The sequence below is a fragment of the Nerophis ophidion genome, linkage group LG12 (genome assembly GCF_033978795.1).
Source record: "Nerophis ophidion isolate RoL-2023_Sa linkage group LG12, RoL_Noph_v1.0, whole genome shotgun sequence".
Taxonomy (NCBI): Eukaryota; Metazoa; Chordata; class Actinopteri; order Syngnathiformes; family Syngnathidae; genus Nerophis; species Nerophis ophidion.
Window position 1 is genome coordinate 23,434,413 of NC_084622.1, and position 22,754 is coordinate 23,457,166.

Here is a 22,754-nt window from a genome sequence, read left to right on the forward strand (position 1 = left end):
CGTCCCTCTGCTTGCCTTCTTGTAGGTTAAAGAAGATGCTAGGCCAGGGGTGTCGAACGTACAGCCCGCAGTGCCTGATTCGGCCCGCGAATAGGTTTTATCCGGCCTGCGGGGTGAGTTTGCGAAGTATGAAAACGAGCCGACATTTTTGAATGAAAGAAACTGTTGTTCTAAATGTGTCCACTAGATGTCGCAATAGCAACTATTTGTATCTTTGTAGATGATGCTACATATGTAAAAAAACAAAAACAAATAAACCACATGATGTTAGTGCAACAGTTGAGGAAAATGAGCGAACTAAATAATTAAGATCCTGTAATTTGATTTTGATATTATTTTCTTTATCTTGATAGACTGAAAATTAACACCAATGAGTTGACTGATGAACATTATCACATAATTTATTCAGAAAGTATAAATAACGACAAATAAAGATAGAATATCATTAACCGCAACATGTAAGTGTAAAAAAAACCCCAACAACATTATGATTTTTACATTTTCAGAATGGTTCAGAAGAAAACAATCTAAAGTTGTCTTTATTTTTAAGTTATCGTGCCGTGATTTTACCAGTTGGGAGTAGATTTTTCTCAATGTGGCCCCCAACCTAAAATTAGTTTGATACTCCTGTGCTGGGCTAACCAAGACGCTATAACTGGGGTCCCAATGCGTTGTCTTTATATTACAAAAAAAAATTCAATTGGAAATCAAATCAATTACAAACTTGCTTCTTGCCCATGTGCTTTTCCTCGCACTGACTTTAAGCATTGCAAAATTAAGTAGTTTGCCTTTGAGAGTATCATTGTTTTAGTAAAAAAAAAGTAGCATATTTAATTATTGATTTAAAATTCATAGAGTATATTTTCCTGATTTGAAACTAAAATAGCATCATTGTTGGTAAAGTATGGTACACTTAATACCAGAGCTGAGCACTCCTGAAGGTCATATACTGGAATCCCCCCGGCACCAAATAATGTAGCAAAAAATGCAGAGTTGAATACATACTGTGCTTCCTAATAATACAAATCAAATTAAAGCACTTGCAAATAATCTAATATCCTGTTATGTAATTCAATTATATACCTTACCTTATCAGCCTGAATCCTCTTCACCAAGGAAAAACTTCAAAATGCTCAGGTACATTTAGAAAAATCTCAAGTTCAATTTGTTTGTAGTATCCCTCTGTGTGTACGTGTGTGTGTGTGTTTGTGAGGACTTTGAACGTCTCTATCTTGCAATGGCAGCAACCTGATTGAACTCCTTAAGTGTTGTCAAACCTTTTAGAGAACTCATTCGGTCAAGTTTATTGATGTTTGAAGAATTTGTTATTGGCATACCATGTATGTGGATTTTTCCAAGCGTTTTTATGGTCATGGAGACAATAAGTGTAACTTGTTTTTAATACTACGTCAAAGCAGATAAAATGCATGCAGGCCAAAAAGGACCATGCATAACCGATATTTATTTAACGCCCTCTATACCTGGATCAGCTAACTTTGTCACAATTTTTACATCACACAATTATGGTCTGTTGAGACTATTCCAAACGTAGCATTGACTTTGTCAATTCCTGGAGAGCTAAGGATGCCGAATTTGAGGTATTTTTATACTAAAAAAATAAGAAATTATTTCATGTTGGGTTCCGAACATAAGCTTTAAGGTGGCGTGTCAGCAGTGGTGTGCCATCAAGGACAGCAAGGCCTTCTCTGCTGGCCTAACATAACCAGAAATCAGGATCATGATTCAAGATAAAGGTATTTTTTTATTTACTTTCCCTAAATATCTAAACATTTGAATATTCTCTTCATGTCATTTTATGTTCTTTCCAGTGCTGTTGTTTTTAGAATAGAGTTTATATCCAATCAGAATTCAGCTAGTTTATGTTCCCATGCTGTACGAAATCTACCTGGGGCCTTCAGAATCAACAATGCAGGCGTCTATGCACTGCAAGTGAACGGACACAGTTGATAGACAATTGCGATACCCAATCAAATCACGAGTTGATCTCAGTAAGACATTCTAGCTGGCCTAAGGTTGAACGTGAAATTTACGAGTCACGGGGGCCGTTAGAGGATGAATTTTAGAACACACAGTTGATAGACAGTAGTGATAGCCAGTCGGATCACAAGTTGTTTACAGTAGCATATCTATGTAGCCTAATCTTAACGAGATTGTGATTGGAGAATCACTTGTCATTCCAAAGTGAGTTTCTCTAATCACACATTTTAATATAGCAGGAAGCGGGAAGTGTTGACCTGCAAAGAAGGAGAACAAAAGTTGATTAGGTGGCAGATATATATTTGCAAGGCCATTTTCAAGAAGGATATTTAAAGATAAACTACATCTTGTGAGACGATGTCGGTGATGAAATAGGGAAATGCCCGCCATTTCCACTCGAATCAACTGACTACTAGGGGCTATACGGCGTTCAATGCGTGCTATAAATTGTGAGTCCAAATATTTAATTTCTTTATTTTTTCACATTTAATATGTTTTTTTGCAATTTTAATTTTGACAGTTCCACATAAGGTATGTTTTAATTGCTGATGCGGGTTAATTAATTGTTTTGCTAGAAAATAACCCGTTCTGGAAACTGTTGGTGGGGATTCAATGCCCAGTAGGGCGTAAATGTGTTTCTGCATAGTATTTCTCCAGCAATGGTCATGTGGTGACATAAATTTTGGTATTTTGGGAGGTAACCATTGAAGTCGGATATCACTGAAGGCCTAGGTAAGAAACGTACGGCCCACCACTGCGTGTCAGTGAAGGCAGATTTATTTTAATTTCAACCTACTTTTGTTGTGTTTTCTTCCAGTGGAAAAAAAGAAAGTCCAGTGCACATCAGATGTCTTGCACCTGGCATAGATTACTTTCCCTTTTATAGACCGTAAGTACAAACTCCTCTCTGTTGTTTCTCAGTAATGCCATCAAAATCATGAGGTGGTCTGTATGCAATACTGTATTTCACAAGTTTTACCCGTCCATCCATCCATTTTCTACCACTTTTCCCTATCGGGGTAGCCATTTTGTCAAAAGTATTTCACTGTTACCCTACTTTTAATTTAAATGTGTGTTGACCAGGCGATATGGTGGCGATTTGTCCAGGGTGTACAACATCTTCCTTCTGAGTGCAGCTGGGATAGGCTCCAGCATCCCCCGCAACCCCGAAAGCGACAAGCAGTAGAAAATGAAAATAGAACATTTTTTATACCACAAAATATAACAACACCAAAGGGTATCTTATGTTACCATTAGTCATTTCACATATCTTTTTAAAGATAATGAATGTTTTTCGCAATTACTAATTATATTGCCTAAAGTTGCTTGTCGGCCCGAGGAAAAAGCCTGGCTTGTCTTGTCTTGCCTTGTCTTGTCAGCCTAGCAGCTTTACTTTGCGACATCGCTATCAGTAGTTTATGCGTTAAAAGATAGATATCATGCTTACAACACATTAAAAAGTTAGCGCCAACTTGGCAGCCACCTCACGGTTGGAAACAGCACATTTAAAATTGACATTTTGCTTGTATTTTTGTATTGTTAATTGTGTCCTGCACAAGTTTCGCGAGTCAAATTTCAAATTGAGTCCTACCAAAAAATATTGCCTTTGTATTAAATCTTGGTACTCGAAGGCCTCCGAAAAGTCACGGCTAATTACGAGTGCTATTTTTCTTCTGCTCTGCTCTGCACTGCCTCTATCATAATCAATGAGCCTTGTAACACTCAATTAAGGCCTAATTGGATTTGTGCGTGTCCGAGGTGGAAAGCCATGTAGATTGAAGCTGACATGAAAGGATTGTTTAGCACTGGCAGCTTCAATGAAACCGAATGGGTCAACCCAATATAATCCTTTTTTTTTTTTCCCATTCAGAAAATCATTTCAAGATGGGAGTGACGAAATAGTTGTTTGAAAATGGGGAAACAATGGCCAAACATGGCTCAATTTATCAACCAGGCCATAGAATCAGAGTACCAAAGTGCACATTGACATTTGAAATGCAGTACATGAAAAAAAACAAAAGAGCACTACTACCGCAGAATTTTCTTTTTTAAAAGTTGCAAAAATGACTAAAGTCAGGGTTGGGCTTTGATATACCGAATGTGACTTCAGTTTAAGGCCTACTGAAATGAGATTTTCTTATTGAAACGGGGATAGCAGGTCCATTCTATGTGTCATACTTAATCATTTCGCATTATTGTCATATTTTTGCTGAAAGGATTTAGTAGAGAACATCGACGATAAAGTTCGCAACTGTTGGTTCCTAATAAAAAAGCCTTGCCTGTACCGGAAGTAGCAGACGATGTGCGCGTGACGTCACGTGTTGTGGAGCTCCTCACATCCTCACATTGTTTACAATCATGGCCACCAGCAGCGAGAGCGATTCGGACTGAGAAAGCGACGATTTCCCCATCAATTTGAGCGAGGATGAAAGATTCGTGGATGAGGAAAGTGAGAGTGAAGGACTAGAAGAAGAAAAAACACGAGGGCAGTGGGAGCGATTCAGATGTTATTAGACACATTTACTAGGATAATTCTGGAAAATCCCTTATCTGCTTATTGTGTTACTAGTGTTTTAGTCAGATTATATGGTCGTACCTGAAAGTCGGAGGGGTGTGGCCACAGGTGTGGCGACCCCCAATGTCTCAGTGGGAAGCCACGTTTCTCGACGAGGCAAGGCAGCCCGGGCTGAGATTGTATTTTTTCCCCCCTCCTCCACAGTGTAAGCATCCGACGGTTGAGGGCTGCCCGTAGGAGGAGGCAATAGAGTCTGCAGCTGCAGGAAGAACGACGCAAACTCTCCGCTCATGTCTACGGTAAGAGCCAACTTATTGCCACCATTTTCTCACCAAAACCTGCCGGTTGACATGTGGTAGGGAACCATGTTTGGTTGACCGCTCTGTTCCATAATAAAGCTTCACCGTCAGCTTTCGGGAATGTAAACAAGGAAACAAGCAAACACCGGATGTGTTTGTGTTTCTAAAGGCGGCCGCAATACACCGTTTCCCACCTACATCTTTCTTCTTTGACGTCTCCATTATTAATTGAACACATTGCAAAAGATTCAGCAACACAGATGTCCAGAATACTGTGCAATCATGCGATTAAAGCAGACGACTTATAGCTGGGATAGGTGCTGGATCAAAATGTCCGCTACAATCCGTGACGTCCGCTACAATCATACCGCGACGTTTTCAACAGGATACTTCACGCGAAATTTAAAATTGCAATTTAGTAAACTAACTTAAGCGTCAACATTAAAAGGATTAATTAATATTGTGCATGTGTTTTGCTTATATTTTCAGTAATTTAACAACAGTACAATATTTTGAGATTCCTACTTAAGTTTATATACATACAGGATTATGAGGACAGTGGATTGACAATTTTCCATTCCCACAATTTCCTATAGAATTAAAACAGAGGTTGACTGATGCATTGGCACACATTTTGTTCAACCATAGAGGTTCAACTATAATTATGTTAGACATATAATGTTTATTGTTCTTACAGTAAGCGTTCTCGAGAACAAAAAATCAATTTCAGTCATAGCCTTGCTGCTTTTGCTTTGATGTATAGCTGCTGTTGTGGCAAAAGATTTATTCTTTCTTTTATGAACCCTGAAAATGAGATGTAAGTAAGGAGCCCGTGACAAGTACAAATCTTCCTGGTAGATATTAAAGTGCTTGTGATCACATTGATCTGTGAATTTATTGCAGGCTAGTCAAGGTCACATCACCTTATCATTTTCTGTATACAAGCGCTTTGTGGACAATGTGGCGCCCAATGCGCTGCACACTCTCAGGAATATAATTTGATTTAATCAGTTTATTTTAACAAACATCCCAGATGAAGTGTCTCTCACAAAGATCATAAATCATGAGCTGTTGATCATTAGAAAACACATTTTTATTATCTAAACATTGATACATTCAAACATCTACCAAATTAATGTGGCAGTGAAAACTAGGTTTTAATCAATGTGCTTTGTGTATTTTGATACTCCTTATAGTGAAGATGTTGCATGGCATTGTAATAGAAGACATCCTTGGCACGCCCTCTATTTTCCAATTCTGCTTGTGAGTGTTATTTTCCAGAGCCATGTACAGGCCATGTTGTGCAGTTAGCTTATTGGTTTCTTGTGAAATTTAGCTTTTTTCTCTCTTATCTTGTGACCTATATAGCTGAGGGAGTGTAAAGTACAATGATATTAAAAACGCAGTAGTTTTTAAATATTGTATTTTTCCATAAAAAAAGCAACATTTGTGTTTATACTCTTTAAGATAATACATTGCAAAAACAGAACAACAGTGTGTTTCCCAGTATGAAGACATAAAAAATGTGCAATGAATTTCAATTTCCCTCTCAAGGCAGCGTAGCATGCAGGACTGATGGTGAATTTGCATGTCTCACATCTCCAAGATTTTTAATTATGAGATACATTTTTAGCCAAGCACGTCAAACGTACCGTAATCGCTTTCAAAATGGGAGATTTGCCAAAGTGTCCCAAAAGAACTAATCGAGGGCAGCAAATACTGATGAGCTCGTTTGATCATGTGCGCATGTATGATTGCATTGTGTGTGTGTGTGTGTGTTTGTGGGGGGGGGTTTGTCATTGACATTTTTATTGTGTTTTTTTTTCATTGCACTGCAAACTGACGCTTATTTAAAAAGTACTTAAGTTGATTTTCACAAACTTTAGGTGGCGAACTATTGCTAAAATGATACCGGTAGTTTAAGGTATTTTTCACACAACTTGGTCTCACACTTGTTAGCTTGTTACCTTGCTAGCTAGCAAACAATTTTACTGAGTTCAGACCCCAGCCTCCAGATGTCTTACATTCCACCGTTTTAAATGCTCCCATATCACAGATGTTTTGTCATAAAAACATTATCTGTTCTGCAAAATGAACAAGGTATTCATGTCTTTAACAAGAACAAACATACATGTTTTCACTTGCGACACATTCATTTGTTAGCAACAAATTTTAATGTCGATATTCGTCGACAATGGCAACAAATCGTTGCACCCCAATGTGTAATGTTAGTGCATTTACAAGGAGCTAATCTAAAATGAATGTGTTTGGCTTCCCACACAGACTTGGATGAAGTATTAAAGTCATTTAACTGTGGCATGCACATATTAAAAGCAATCTTCAACATTCAGTGAGAATGAAGTTTATTTTTTCGCCAAAATAGCGGTAATGTTGTTTTTTAAAACAAAGATTTCAACAGTGTATGGGGTGGGGCTTTGTGAGAATAATTTGCATCTCAAAAGACAGCCTCCCTAAAACTAATAATTTTGCAGGCTTACTCAGAAAGGGGGTTAAAAACAAGACCTTTGATCCAAATGTACACCAAATATACACCAACGCATAACCAATACTTTTTATCGAGATCGCAAGGAAGTGTGTTTAATATAGATTAAAATGATCACAGGTCCCCTTTAAATAAGATATTGTATTTTACTTCATTTTAGTTTATTTTGACACACCACAAACAATGACAGCAACACCTCTGATGGGATTGTACCTTTGGGCTCTTCTATTGGCACACAGACCCCGAGGTGCCACTCTATCCCTCCACCTCCCACCGACTCACCGTGTTATGTATGTGCAAATGACATTCTGTCACCACCCTAATTAGGTAAGGTGCTTGGTCACGTGCAAGAGGGCCGAGCGGGTCCATTCGGTTCGAAGAAATGATCACACATCATGTAAAAGTGTGTCAGAAATCAAAATAAAAAGGAAGATCTCACACCAGACAGTGAGATATTGTAGCCCTTGCAACCTATACAAGGCCCTATGGGGGTTCCCCTTCTGGACTATCATGTAACCACTCTGGGACATGTGACTCACTGTTTTGTATGTGATGGATATTGCAAGAATCAATGAGATGATGTCACTGTGGCAGCAGGAAGATTCCCAAATGCAAATACTTGATATCAGTCGACACACACAAAATGTAAACCTGGTTAATTATTGGAATATTGAAATGACAGAAGCAGATAAATAAATATTTGCCTTTTGTCACCACTAGATGGGCAAATAAATATCTTGCCCCCTCAAATAAAATGTGTTGTAGTTGAAAAAGCACCTTTTAAACATACTCAAAATGAATATAACACAAGTTCACCAAATGATTGGTATAGAGGACAAATCTGCTGAAAAAGGGACACGATACACTCTCATCATCTTCTCTCATCTCTAATTGTAATCAAAAGACTATGACTAAAACTACATTGAAACTACTGTCCAAGTTAACACTGCAGTAAACTATCAATCACTGTTGCAGTATGCAAATAATGCTGTGTCAAGTTTGGTGTCCAATGCACATGATAAACTGAAGACAAACCTGTGTCTGACAGACCCCTACGTGAAGCCCCACCCCAGGCTGTAGTTCTGTTTTGTTCAATATAAACCATATTACTGACTCTCTGTTCCTGCTCTTAGAAGCTCACAAAGAGAAAGTTAAAGCTGTGTATTGCACCCGTTTTTTAGAGCTTTTAAAATGGTTGCCAGGATACCTTTAGTATCAGAAAGCACTGCTTCTCCTGCTTCTCCCTCCATTCCACTAACACGTGCTGTCTCAAACCATCCTGCACAGCGACCCAGTGACTTAAAGGGTCATATTAGCCAGCTCATTGGCCTTGTGGTCAGAGTGTCTGCCCTGAGAGTGGGAGGTCGTGAGTTCAAACCAAAGACTACAAAAAATGGAACCCATTGCCTCCCTGCTTGGCACTCAGCATCTAGGGTTGGAATTAGGAGTTGAATCACCAAATGATTCCCTAGCACGGCACATGCTGCTGCTCACTGCTCCCCTCACTTTCCAGGGGTTGAACATGGGGATGGGTCAAATGCAAATATCAAATTTGTGTGACAATCGTTGGGACTTTAACTTAAACTTTATGTTTTTTTCTACAAGTAAAACGTTTTCTTGTGGTTGACATAATATATAATAGTGATTCTTTGTTATTTTTTATAGACCATCTTTATGGCGCTTTCGGACCATCTCTTTAGATGCGCCGACTAGTGAGCGTTTTTTTTTACGTGCCTCCACTTCGACTGAGTCTTCTCCCAGCCAGCAATGTTGTAGTTTTTAGTCTGTCTACTGACATATATAAGTTAGAACTATAGCCTACTTTGTATTGGAAATGGCAACAGCCGAGGGAGCATTTGCATGAACAAGCCAGTCTACCACACATCAAGAGGACAGAGAAAAAGAAGGAACTTATTAACTACAGTGTCGGACTACAATGGAGGACTTGCACAAAACTTTTTGTGTAAATCTCAACCATGTATAAAGATCTCTTCTGACATCCCCGATTGTGCAAATTTTGAACGGCTTGTTTGGAAGAAGTATGAAGGAAGGCAAGATTGTTATATAAATATCTCTGCAATGCATCCACAGTGTGATTTCACATTTTCGGAACTTATGCAGATCTCAAATAAACAAAAACAGGTACCAATAGGTAAGAAAAGTAGGTTTTATATAATATGCAATACACCATCACAGCCAATACTGGTTAGCTACCCATAGCGTGCATTTGGTACAACATTAAGATCATTCAACCCTGCATGGTACCGTAAACCACCATGGCTAGAGTATTCTCTAGTGCAAAATGTTTGCTTTTGTTTCCCCTTTTGGAAATATAGCAGCACTGGTAATGACAGGGATGTTGATTTTACCTTAACTGCTTTTAACAAATGGAAAGCAGCACTTGATGGAGACGAAGGGCTACACTGATGCATGCCGCAAACATGTGCATGCTTCAACTGTAGGGACTCAACAAAAGCACAGAAGCTAAAGCGGGAACTGTTAGGGAACTGACTCGCTGTTAGTTGGTAAAACACAACTTGGAAAACAAACCCACTATGTATAGAGTGTGGGCAGTGCTGTTAAGTGAAGTCCTACTTAAGTTAAAATTCAATTTAAGTATTAGGCCATCCAGTTAAAATAAATGTTGTGATGATGTGTGTAATATAAATACATTTAATAAAGTCAAATACAAATAAGGCACCAAGAAAACTATCCTATACTTCTCTTTTGTAAAGTAAATCTGAACAGCTGATATGGGCATCTACATCAACTATATGAGTTGTCTGAGAAGCTGGACAGGACAAAAAATAAATAAATATAATGATGGTTGATATCATGCTAATGAATACTTTAGTTTATTTATTTTACTTGTATTTGTAGTCCCCCCGCCCCTAAGGGATTGCCACATTATTGTGGTCGGGGGATCGCGTACCTTAGTGACCTCAAGAACTATACCAACAGAATCTTACTGTAGTCTTCAGGTGGGACACTCATGTTGAACAGGCCTAAAGATAGAGGCCTGACAAAGTACAATCCACTTCTCCAGGCTGGAGTTGGAAACATAGAAACATAGCTAACAACCAAATTCAATGAAGAAGGCAATGTTGCTACTGTATTAGCACAGAAATAAGCAGCGTGTACACATGATGCCTCCTTCACATTTCTGACTGCTTATAACCATCACTGCCAATCACTTGAATTAATTTGGTTATAAAAACGTATGCACTTCAAACCATGTTTACTAGAACCTAATTTATGGCGGCATTCCACTCATGGTGTCAGATGAAAACGGGTCTTTGTTCACGTGGTGACTTGTGGAGAGAAGCCTTTTGCTAAAGGAGGCTGGCATGACTGATCTTTGCGGGGGACCAGCGTAGTGACAGCCCCAGTGTCTCAATGGGACTGACTGCCATTTTCAAAGAACACACACATTTCCGTCTGCCGGGCCATTTGTGACCAAATGACTTTTAAAAATTACCAACTCTGAGTCTTCAAAGCAACTGCAGCAATTTGTTTACTGTGACACGGGTGCATGGAATACAAAAGCTGACATAAAGCTTCTTGCGTTAAAGAGACATTCAGAAAAACAACGTCTGGAGAAATGTGTTTTTTCAAAACAGTCACAATGGCCCAACCTCTGACACATCGCTTTTCTTGAAACAAGAAAAATTTTACTAAAGCGCCTCAAAATGACTTTTTTACAACTCCAGGTCAACTTTCAGATAAGTTACCAGGTTCAAACTACAAACAAGTTAAGTATAGACTCACAGCTAATGCAATTAGAGGTATGATTACTGCTGCATATGTTGCTTTCAACAAAAGTATGTAACAACACTACTATTATTCAGTTTGTAATTCAGGGTAGGGACCGCAGAGAGCAGTGACGTTTTGAATGTTGGGTCAGTAGCAGTGTGGTAGTGAATAAGCGTTAAAAGAAGAGATTGAAGAAGTGTTGGCAGTAGGGTAGCACAATTAGGGTCAGAAAGATATTCACATTTATTTTCATAAATATTGAAATTACGATTATTAATGATGATTATTCAACATGCTAGGTAAAAATAGTAACAATGGAGGGGGTGTGAATGTGAAGTTACCACAAAATTTGAAATGAAAGTCTAACAAAAAGGCAAAATAAACGTTATTCATTATCCAAGACAAATATTTGTGTTTTTGTTCATTATTAGTTCACATTTCAGCTTTTTGTCATTACATTATTCCTTTAGCTTGATTTATCCATTTTGATAGGTTGATTGGCAGCACTAAACTGGCCCTAGTGTGTGAATGTGAGTGTGAATGTTGTTTGTCTATCTGTGTTGGCCCTGTGATGAGGTAGCGATTTGTCCAATTTTTACACTGCCTTCCGCCAAAATGCAGCTGAGATAGGCTCCAGCAACCCAAAACGGGACAAGCGATAGAAAATAGATGGATGTTTTTTTTCAGGACCATAAAAACAGCCTTGTTCCTTGTGCCTTGGTTTGCTTGACACCCTGGCTTGACCTAATCATACAGTGGGGCAAAAAAGTATTTGGTCAGCCACCGATTGTGCAAGTTCTCCCACTTAAAATGATGACAGAGGTCTGTAATTTTCATCATAGGTACACTTCAACTGTGGGAGACAGGATGTGAAAACAAATTCCAGGAATTCCAATTGTAGGAATTTAAAATAATTTATTTGTAAATTATGGTGGAAAATAAGTATTTGGTCAACCATTCAAAGCTCTCACTGATGGAAGGAGGTTTTGGCTCAAAATTTCACGATACATGGCCCCATTCATTCTTTCCTTAACACGGATCAAACGTCCTGTCCCCTTAGCAGAAAAACAGCCCCAAAGCATGATGTTTCCACCCCCATGCTTCACAGTAGTTACGGTGGTCTTGGGATGCAACTCAGTATTCTTCTTCCTCCAAACACGACGTGTTGAGTTTATACCAAAATGGATACATGGGTGATACAGCACAGGATTGGGAGAAGGTCATGTGGTCAGATGAAACCAAAATATAACTTTTTGGTATAAACTCAACTCGTCGTGTTTGGAGGAAGAAGAATACTGAGTTGCATCCAAAGAACACCACACCTACTGTGAAGCATGGGGGTGGAAACATCATGCTTTGGGGCTGTTTTTCTGCTAAGGGGACAGGACAATTGATCCGTGTTAAGGAAAGAATGAATGGGGCCATGTATTGTGAGATTTTGAGCCAAAACCTCCTTTCATCAGTGAATGGTTGACCAAATACTTATTTTCCACCATAATTTACAAATACATTTTTTTAAATTCCTACAATGTGAATTCCTGGATTTTTTTTCACATTCTGTCTCTCACACTTGAAGTGTACCTATGATGAAAATTACAGACCTCCGTCATCATTTTAAGAGGGAGAACTTGCACAATCGGTGGCTGACTAAATACTTTTTTGCCCCACTGTACATTGGATTATTTGTAGTGTGAAACACGCATATTAAATAACAAAATATTGGCAAGGCAAAGCAAGACAATTGTATTTATAGAGCACAATTCGTACACAAGGCAATTCCAATTGCTTAGAAAAAAATAAAATAAGGCAAAAAATAAAGATATAAATTCATAATTCAAATTAAAATCTGAAAATAAAATCATCATAAAAACAATCATAATCAATTAAAATCAATCAAATAATGTAGATAAAATACCTTCATTTTTCATATGAACAATTAAATAAAAGTGTTTTCAGTTTGGATTTGAACATTGCCAACGTTGAGGCCCCTCTCGCATCTTCAAGAAGACTATTCCAGATTTTAGAAGCATAAACCTGAGACGCAGTTCTTCCATGATTGGTATTGACTCTCGGCACCAGCAGGAGACTACCCCCTGACGTTCTCAGAGCTTGAGATGGTTCATATGCCTCTAACGTGTCAGAGATGTACTTTGGCACGAGGCCATGAAAATACTTGTGCACAAGGAGAGCTGTTTTAAAGTATATTCTCTGACAGGAGGCCAGTGCAGTGACTGAAACACTGGACTAATGTGGTCGTAATTCATGGTTCTAGTAAGGACTTGAGCAGCAGCAATCTGGATGCACTGCAGCTTCTTTACAGCTTGTTTAGAGAGCGCAGTGAGAAGACCATTACAGTGGTCTAATCGGTTGGAGACAAAAACATGGGTTAGTCTTTCTCGGTCTGATTTAGGCATTATTAACTGTAATTTTGGCAATGTTTTTCAGGTGGTAAGTTTAATATTATTGACTTAATGTGGCTGTAAAAGTTCAAGTCTGAAATACAAAACTATAGCTTTATTTGGTGTCACAGTTTTACCCACGTGAAAGAGTCCTTTACTGTGCAATTACATTTTCACATTCTCTGGATTCATACGTATGTGCAGACGCAGAGGGTGCATGAATCCTAAAGGGTAAAGCCTTATCGGGATTAAAATGTGATTCTGAAAATGAGTGTGAATGCTTGACTGTGTTGGCCCTGCGATGATGTGGAAACTTGTCCAGGGTGTCCCCTGCCTTCCACCCAAGTGCAGCTGGGATAGGCTCCAGCCCCTCTCACAAACCAAAGAGGGACAAGTGGTAGAAAATGGATCGATGGCTGGATGATTGAACAGCACTAATTGGTAGAAGTTTTCATGTGGTTGTTATTACCCGATCCTCTTAGCTGCCCGATCTGTTTGCAAATGTGCCAAAGGTCACTTACATACAAATGAACGTTGTGGCATTCTACTCTGATCAGCGGTTCTTGAACACACCGTAAAAATACCTGTCTTGTATTCCTCCATGTATAACGATCACTTTGTTTTAAAAGAGCATAGCTTGTAAATTTGATGTTGCTCAGAGTTGTTTATGTAAGTTCAGATTGGAGTATGTTGTTTCTAAATGGGGGAATACCTTATTGTTTCTTGTTTTCGTGTCAGCATTTAAGGTAGCGTACTAGTGCGAGTCAGTCCGTGAGTTTATCAAAGTGCAATTAGCAATCAAGTTTTTTCGTTCATTTTAGTTTAAAAAGGTAATCCAAACCGTCAGAAGTTTTCCTACGTTTATCATTATTAGCATTTATTGTTACATCCCTAATGCAAATGCAAAGCTAACCTGTTTAGTTATCCTGCTTCATTTATCAGCTAACAACACTAGGGATGATGTTCGAAAACCGGTTCTCCCGATGCGTCGATAAGAAAAGAACCGATTCCATGGATTCGAATCCCTTTTTGACAACCAGTTCCCGTTATCGAAGCCACTATACCGTATTTTTACGACCATAGGGAGCACCGTATTAAATGGCGGCGTGTCAGTTATGGGTGCTATTTCTGTATTTAACGCATGAATAAGGCGCAGCGTATTTTTGGGCGCAGGCATGGTTAAACATATGCTGGCACGCATGGACGCTATTTTAAAAAGGCAGCAGAAGCAAAGGTGAGTTCGATTGTACTTTATTGAAGTATTTATCAATGTACTCACATTATCAATCCTCATCCACAAATCCATCAAAGTCCTCATCTTCTGTGTCGGAAATGAACAGCTGGGCAAGTTCTCCATCAAACACGCCAAATTCCCTCTCGTCATTTTCAAAGTCAGTCTAGTTGCCATGGGGCTCCTCGGAAAAGATGCCGGCTTTTGTGAAAGCTCTAACAATAGTGCAAGCAGACACGTTAGCTCAAGCATCCACGATCTACGCTCCCATGACACTCACAAGTTCACTTTGAACGTTCTGTTTACACCCATGTCCAGCGGTTGGAGTTCCTTCGTCATGCCTTAACGATGATTCCAGGTGGAAACTTTTCATCCGGCAGCGTCTTCCCCTTGAAAATCACCATAAGTGGCAGTTTCTGGCCATTAGCATAGGAAGCTAGCATAACAGTAAAAGCCGACTTCTCTTGCCCCGTTGTGCGTAATCGATTCGCTACCGTGCTGGTCCCCTTCTTCTCCACAGTGTGCTTCACCGGAATGTCGAAAGTGAGCGGCATCTCAGTGATATGTTTACCGGCAATTTTTTTATTTACAACGTACATAGCAGCACTATATGCTCACTGGGGCCGTGCCTTTAGCATCCACTCTCACCTGAAACCTTCACCCTTTAACGTCCGCCTTTCCTCCATACAAACAGCGTGCCGGCCCAGTCACATAACATCTACGGTTTTTGGAACTCAGTGCACACACAAGGTGCACACACAACAACCTATCTGGATTCGACAAGAGATTCGATAAGTAATCGGTTTGATAAGAGGATTGGATAATGGCATCGACATCGATCATTTCTTAACGAACATCGTCCCTAAACATCACACTACTGTACATATATATTTTTGTACTATATTTCCATCCATCCATCCATCCATCCATCATCTTCCACTTATCCGAGGTCGGGTCGCGGGGGCAGCAGCCTAAGCAGGGAAGCCCAGACTTCCCTATCTCCAGCCACTTCGTCTAGCTCTTCCCGGGGGATCCCGAGGCGTTCCCAGGCCAGCCGGGAGACATAGTCTTCCCAACGTGTCCTGGGTCTTCCCCGTGGCCTCCTACCAGTTGGACGTGCCCTAAACACCTCCCTAGGGAGGCGTTCGGGTGGCATCCTGACCAGATGCCCGAACCACCTCATCTGGCTCCTCTCGATGTGGAGGAGCAGCGGCTTTACGTTGAGCTCCTCCCGGATGGCAGAGCTTCTCACCCTATCTCTAAGGGAGAGCCCCGCCACCCGGCGGAGGAAACTCATTTCGGCCGCTTGTACCCGTGATCTTATCCTTTCGGTCATGACCCAAAGCTCATGACCATAGGTGAGGATGGGAACGTAGATCGACCGGTAAATTGAGAGCTTTGCCTTCCGGCTCAGCTCCTTCTTCACCACAACGGATCGATACAACGTCCGCATTACTGAAGACGCCGCACCGATCCGCCTGTCGATCTCACCATCCACTCTTCCCCCACTCGTGAACAAGACTCCTAGGTACTTGAACTCCTCCACTTGGGGCAGGGTCTCCTCCCCAACCCGGAGATGGCACTCCACCCTTTTCCGGGCGAGAACCATGGACTCGGACTTGGAGGTGCTGATTCTCATTTCGGTCGCTTCACACTCGGCTGCGAACCGATCCAGTGAGAGCTGAAGATCCCGGCCAGATGAAGCCATCAGGACTACATCATCTGCAAAAAGCAGAGACCTAATCCTGTGGCCACCAAACCGGAACCCCTCAACGCCTTGGCTGCGCCTAGAAATTCTGTCCATAAAAGTTATGAACAGAATCGGTGACAAAGGACAGCCTTGGCGGAGTCCAACCCTCACTGGAAACGTGTCCGACTTACTGCCAGCAATGCGGACCAAGCTCTGACACTGATCATACAGGGAGGGGACTGCCACAATAAGACAGTCCGATACCCCATACTCTCTGAGCACTCCCCACAGGACTTCCCGAGGGACACGGTCGAATGCCTTCTCCAAGTCCACAAAGCACATGTAGACTGGTTGGGCAAACTCCCATGCACCCTCAAGAACCCTGCCGAGAGTATAGAGCTGGTCCACTGTTCCACGACCAGGACGAAAACCACACTGTTCCTCCTGAATCCGAGGTTCGACTATCCGGCGAAGCCTCCTCTCCAGGAGGATCCCACGATAGTTGGAACACACCCTCCTGTCCCCCTTCTTAAAGAGAGGGACCACCACCCCGGTCTGCCAATCCAGAGGTACCGCCCCCGATGTCCACGCGATGCTGCAGAGTCTTGTCAACCAAGACAGCCCCACAGCATCCAGAGCCTTAAGGAACTCCGGGCGGATCTCGTCCACCCCTGGGGCCTTGCCGCCGAGGAGCTTTTTAACTACCTCAGCAACCTCAGCCCCAGAAATAGGAGAGTCCACTACAGATTCCCCAGGCACCGCTTCCTCAAAGAAAGACGTGTTGGTGGGATTGAGGAGGTCTTCGAAGTATTCCCTCCACCGATCCACAACATCCGCAGTCGAAGTCAGCAGAACACCATCCGCACCATACACGGTGTTGATAGTGCACTGCTTCCCCTTCCTGAGGCGCCGTATGGTGGTCCAGAATCGCTTCGAAGCCGCCCGGAAGTCGTTTTCAATGGCTTCCCCGAACTCTTCCCATGTCCGAGTTTTTGCGTCCGCGACCGCTAAAGCTGCACACCGCTTGGCCCGTCGGTACCCGTCCACTGCCTCTGGAGTCCTATGAGCCAAAAGAACCCGATAGGACTCCTTCTTCAGCTTGACGGCATCCCTCACTGCTGGTGTCCACCAACGGGTTCTGGGATTACCGCCACGACAGGCACCAACAACCTTGCGGCCACAGCTCCAATCAGCCGCCTCGACAATAGAGGTTCGGAACATGGTCCACTCGGACTCAATGTCCCGCACCTCCCTCGTGACATGTTCAAAGTTCTCCCGGAGGTGTGAATTGAAACTCTCTCTGACAGGAGACTCTGCCAGACGTTCCCAGCAGACCCTCACAATGCGCTTGGGCCTGCCAGGTCTGTCCGGCATCCTCCCCCACCATCGCAGCCAACTCACCACCAGGTGGTGATCGGTAGAAAGCTCCGCCCCTCTCTTCACCCGAGTGTCCAAAACATAAGGCCGCAAATCCGATGACACAACTACAAAGTCAATCATGGAACTGCGGCCTAGGGTGTCCTGGTGCCAAGTGCACATATGGACACCCTTATGTTTGAACATGGTGTTTGTTATGGACAATCCGTGACGAGCACAAAAGTCCAATAACAAAACACCACTCGGGTTTAGATCCGGGCGACCATTCTTCCCAATCACGCCTCTCCAGGTTTCACTGTCGTTGCCAACATGAGCGTTGAAGTCTCCCAGTAGGACAAGGGAATCACCCGGAGGAGCACTTTCCAGTACTCCCTCGAGTGTACCCAAAAAGGGTGGGTATTCTGAACTGCTGTTTGGTGCGTAAGCACAAACAACAGTCAGGACCTGTCCCCCCACCCGAAGGCGAAGGGAAGCTACCCTCTCGTCCACTGGGTTGAACTCAAACGTGCAGGCTTTGAGCCGGGGGGCAACGAGAATTGCCACCCCAGCCCGTCGCCTCTCACTGCCGGCAACGCCAGAGTGGAAGAGGGTCCAGTCCCTCTCGAGAGAACTGGTTCCAGAGCCCTTGCTGTGCGTCGAGGTGAGTCCGACCCTATCCAGCCGGAACTTCTCTACCTCGCGCACTAGCTCAGGCTCCTTCCCCCCCAGTGAGGTGACGTTCCACGTCCCAAGAGCTAGCTTCTGTAGCCGAGGATCGGACCGCCAAGTGCCCTGCCTTCGGCTGCCGCCCAGCTCACAATGCACCCGACCTCTATGGCCCCTCCTATGAGTGGTGAGCCCATTGGAGGGATGACCCACGTTGCCTCTTCGGGCTGTGCCCGGCCGGGCCCCATGGGGACAGGCCCGACCACCAGGCGCTCGCCATCGTGCCCCAACTCCGGGCCTGGCTCCAGAGCGGGGCCCCGGTGACCCACGTCCGGGCGAGGGAAATCTGGGTTCATTTTGTTGTAATTCCATAGAAGTCTTTGAGCTGCTCTTTGTCTGATCACTCACCTAGGACCTGTTTGTCTTGGGAGACCCTACCAGGGGGCATGAAAGCCCCCAGACAACATAGCTCCTAGGATCATTGGGACACGCAAACTCCTCTACCACGGTAAGGTAGCAGCTCAGAGAGGAGGTACTATATTTCCCACTTACCTAAAATAAAACACATTTCTTTAATGTTGTGCACTTATTTTCTGACAAAATGGTCACAAAATGATTTGACTTAATCATTTTCAAACACAACACGGCCGTTTAAAGGCTCTCTCAAGCCACCATTGTGCCCGAAAACTATCTGAGCATAAAATACATTTTCTTTCGTTGCAAAAGAGGATATGATGCTGTGCTGCTGACAACCAGGACATGGTCTTGATTCAGTCTCATTCCAGTAGAGATGTGTGAAAGCCAAGTCTCTGTGAACACACACAGACGCACATGCACAGGGCGTCTGCAGATTCACACTATAAGAATACATTGTTGCTCGGAGACAATCAAGTCCCTTATTGTAGACCAGAAGTAAGCTTTTGAAGCGAGTCAAATTATGACATCGGACCCGGCTGACATCCTGCATGGCTGCAATGCGACACTGTGTCTGTCTGAATGAGAGGTAATACGGTTAAGTGCCTAACGTGAATCGCACAATATTCATGCAATTTGTAAATGTATACTACAAACACCTGCACACACACACGCACATGCACACAAAACATTAGGCAACAATGCACCTATAACATAAAATATTAAACATACAATCTTTTAGATGAATAAAATGTTAAGAATTAATTAATGATGCAATTCTATACATTGAGTCAATTAGATTGATAAAAATGGCAGAGTTAATCAATAATCAATAATATACCAGTGTGCAGCTTTTTCTTTTTAAATCATCACAAAATGTGTGTTTCTTTTTTAATAAGTTAGTTTTTGGTGTTTTACTGTTTTTGTTATGCTGCTTTTAATTGTTCTTCTTTGCTTTGTTTTTTTAACACTTTGCCTGTCTTTGCTTTTAAATGGACACAAGTTTAATAGTTATTTTTATTTTGCAACAGCCGAATAAGCAGCATAGTTACAGTACAAATAAATATTTATGAATTAATGAATCACTTTTTGTTGAACATAAGTACATGCCTAAAATATTTGTAGCTGGGTTTGAAAGTTGATGGCGGAATTAGAGCTACTGAATTTGTGTACATTTAATAATCGGTCGACATACCGTTAAAATAGTCCATGACTAGTCAACTATCAAAATAGTTGTTAGTTGTAGCCCTAGATACAGAACATATGCACACTTTTTTACAAAATAAACAGAAGACTGATAAATTGACACACAATTACAGATTTTTATTTTGGTTCTTTAACACGACTAAGTTGTAATATTTGAATGGCACCATCTTTCAGCAGCAGTTTAGCAATTAATCCAACTTCATACTGGCCCATGTTGACAACACTGTCCCGTGTAGAATAATGTGAATATATAAACATGGAACAGGGAAGTATGTATTTTATGACATCAGAATAGGTGGAAAGGCCTGACACAGGAGGCTCCAACACAGAAGAGCAGTTAGAGGAATGGCCTGGCAGATAATGTGTAGGGCTGGGCGATATGGCCTTTTTTTTAATATCTCGGTACTTTTAGGCCATATCGCGATACACGATATATATTTCTGTATTTTGCCTTAGCCTTGAATTAACACTTGATACATATAATCACAGCAGTATGATGATTCTATGTGTCTACTAAAATAGTCTTCTTCATACTGCATTAATATATGCTTATTTTAAACTTTCACGCAGAGAAAGAAATCACAACTAAGTCAATTGGCCAAAACTGTATTTATTAAACAGTTATTAGCAGGTGACTTTTCAAATGATGCTACATATTAGCAGTAATGCTATTTTTGGTAGCAACGCTTGTGCACTACCCTTGACAAATTAAAGTTCTCTATTCTACATATTCCCGCTTGAAGCCGAACCACCGCCAGACGATGGAACCCCTGCTGTTTTTCTTGTGAATTAATTTTTCCTACATTTTACCGGATTCGCACCTTCTTTCTCTCGTATTACCGCTAGCATCACAGCTAACGTTACCCATGCTGCTACCTCTCTGCTGGGCGAAGGCGTATACATATGTGACGTGTGACGTGACAGTGTGCGACGTGTATAATTGTGCGCTTGCTGTCTGTGAGAAGGAGAGACAAGAAGAAGTGGGAAGAGCCTGTAGTGTAATGCCTGCAGCTAAAAGCAACTGCGTGAGAACGTATACCCGAATATTACGATAGTCATTTTCTATATCACAGAGACAAACCTGCGATATATTGTGTATATCGATATATCGCCCAGCCCTAACTATAATGCCTACATAAGTACGCTTGTCAAACTGTGATATTACAAATTGCACATTGTTAAGAAAAGACTACAAAACACAGTGTTCAGAAGCATTAAAAAACTACCTGCAGGCTCACGTTTAAATGCATGAAACTTATGAATTGATGCTTTGGCATCGTTTAACATGAGTATCCAACAGTGTGACAACAAGGGATGCACCCGGACACGGTAAAATACCGGACCATTCCGTACGCCCTACACGCGACAATTTACTCTTAAGGACCACATTCTTCGCTTTTGTAGTTAATTTCGCAGTGTGAGTGTGAGCCCGCATGCCTTTGCGTATAGCAAAAGGTCATAGCACCATTGTGTCTCTACCAGTGCCTCCCTAACCCCCTCATATTGTATATTAAAAAAAAAAGATTTATTGCAGGGCTATTCAACTACGTAATGAAGAGGACCGCAGTTTCAAGAACCCAAGGGCTCAGAGGCCGGACATTGAAATGTGAATGCTTCCGCAGGTTGTATTTCTTTAAGACTGCGTTTACTTAATTACAAAGTAAACACATCTGCTTTCACACTGGACTGTCAATAAAATAAAAATTGAGGATTGATGTTCCTTCTTTTTAATTATTTTCCTTCCTTTGTTTTATTTCTTGTTTGTAAGACCTTAAATATTAACATAAATTAAACATAACAAAAGTATAATGTTTATTGTGTATTTTACATAAATAATGTCCATTGTGTATTTTACATTAAAAAAAATAGAAGGTTTAGTGTTATTACAGTCACACATTGAACTACACATGTTTACACTTATAGAAATTACACAACATTCACACACTAAACATTGTATGTGACTTATCACTATTAGCGTTTTCGCCCTCTACTCGTCAAATTTAGCACTACATGTATAAAACTAAGTTTGAGTATTACTCTCAGAAATAAATAAAAAATCACAACCACGGATACAAAATACATTATGAAGTCAGCAATTTCAATACAAAACAAATTAAATATCTTTATGCACAAATTATACCTACTTACAAATGTCTGTCCAAGTTTAGTGATGAAACTTACACGCTGTGATTTCTACCATTGTTGCTGCATGTCTGGAACAATGCTCCGCTGCTTTAAAGGTCCAGCAGAAAACAATAACTTGGGTAGAACGTTCATACTTTGTTGTCTAGTCGTTGTTAAAAGTCAAATATTTGCAATTTTTTGGGATTTTATCAGGATTGAACGAGTAGTCTTCTTCTACTCACCCAACTGCTGCTTCGCTGTGACACATTTGCATTGCTGTTGCTCCCTGCAGGGTGGTGGGAGTACTGCACACATGATCAACCCAAGTTTCAATGGTTTCATCAAGCGTATTTTTTGCAATGTTTGACGGGCCAAATGAAAAGATTTGACGGGCCAGATGTGGCTCGCGGGCCGCCAATTGAATAGGCCTTATTTTTGGCCAGCATGAGCAGAGAATTTGAAAGACACAATTTATGGCTAAAAACGTTTTCCTGAAATGTTCGCATTTTGGGTCCCCTCTGGTGGCACAGACGTGTGTGCCACTGCCAAAACACAGCTGGGAAGAACTGATGTGTACGTGGAGTCAAGGAATAAGAGGAA

At 41.4% G+C, this 22,754-nt stretch overlaps 1 long non-coding RNA gene across 1 annotated transcript; it reads left to right on the forward strand.

Moving 5' to 3' along the window:
• Positions 1–30: 30 nt before the first annotated feature.
• On the forward strand, positions 31–21,711 carry LOC133563152 (uncharacterized). Its single transcript, XR_009809005.1, has 4 exons — positions 31–113; positions 2,816–2,887; positions 4,718–4,812; positions 21,565–21,711. It is a non-coding gene; the product is annotated as an uncharacterized LOC133563152 (long non-coding RNA).
• Positions 21,712–22,754: the final 1,043 nt, after the last annotated feature.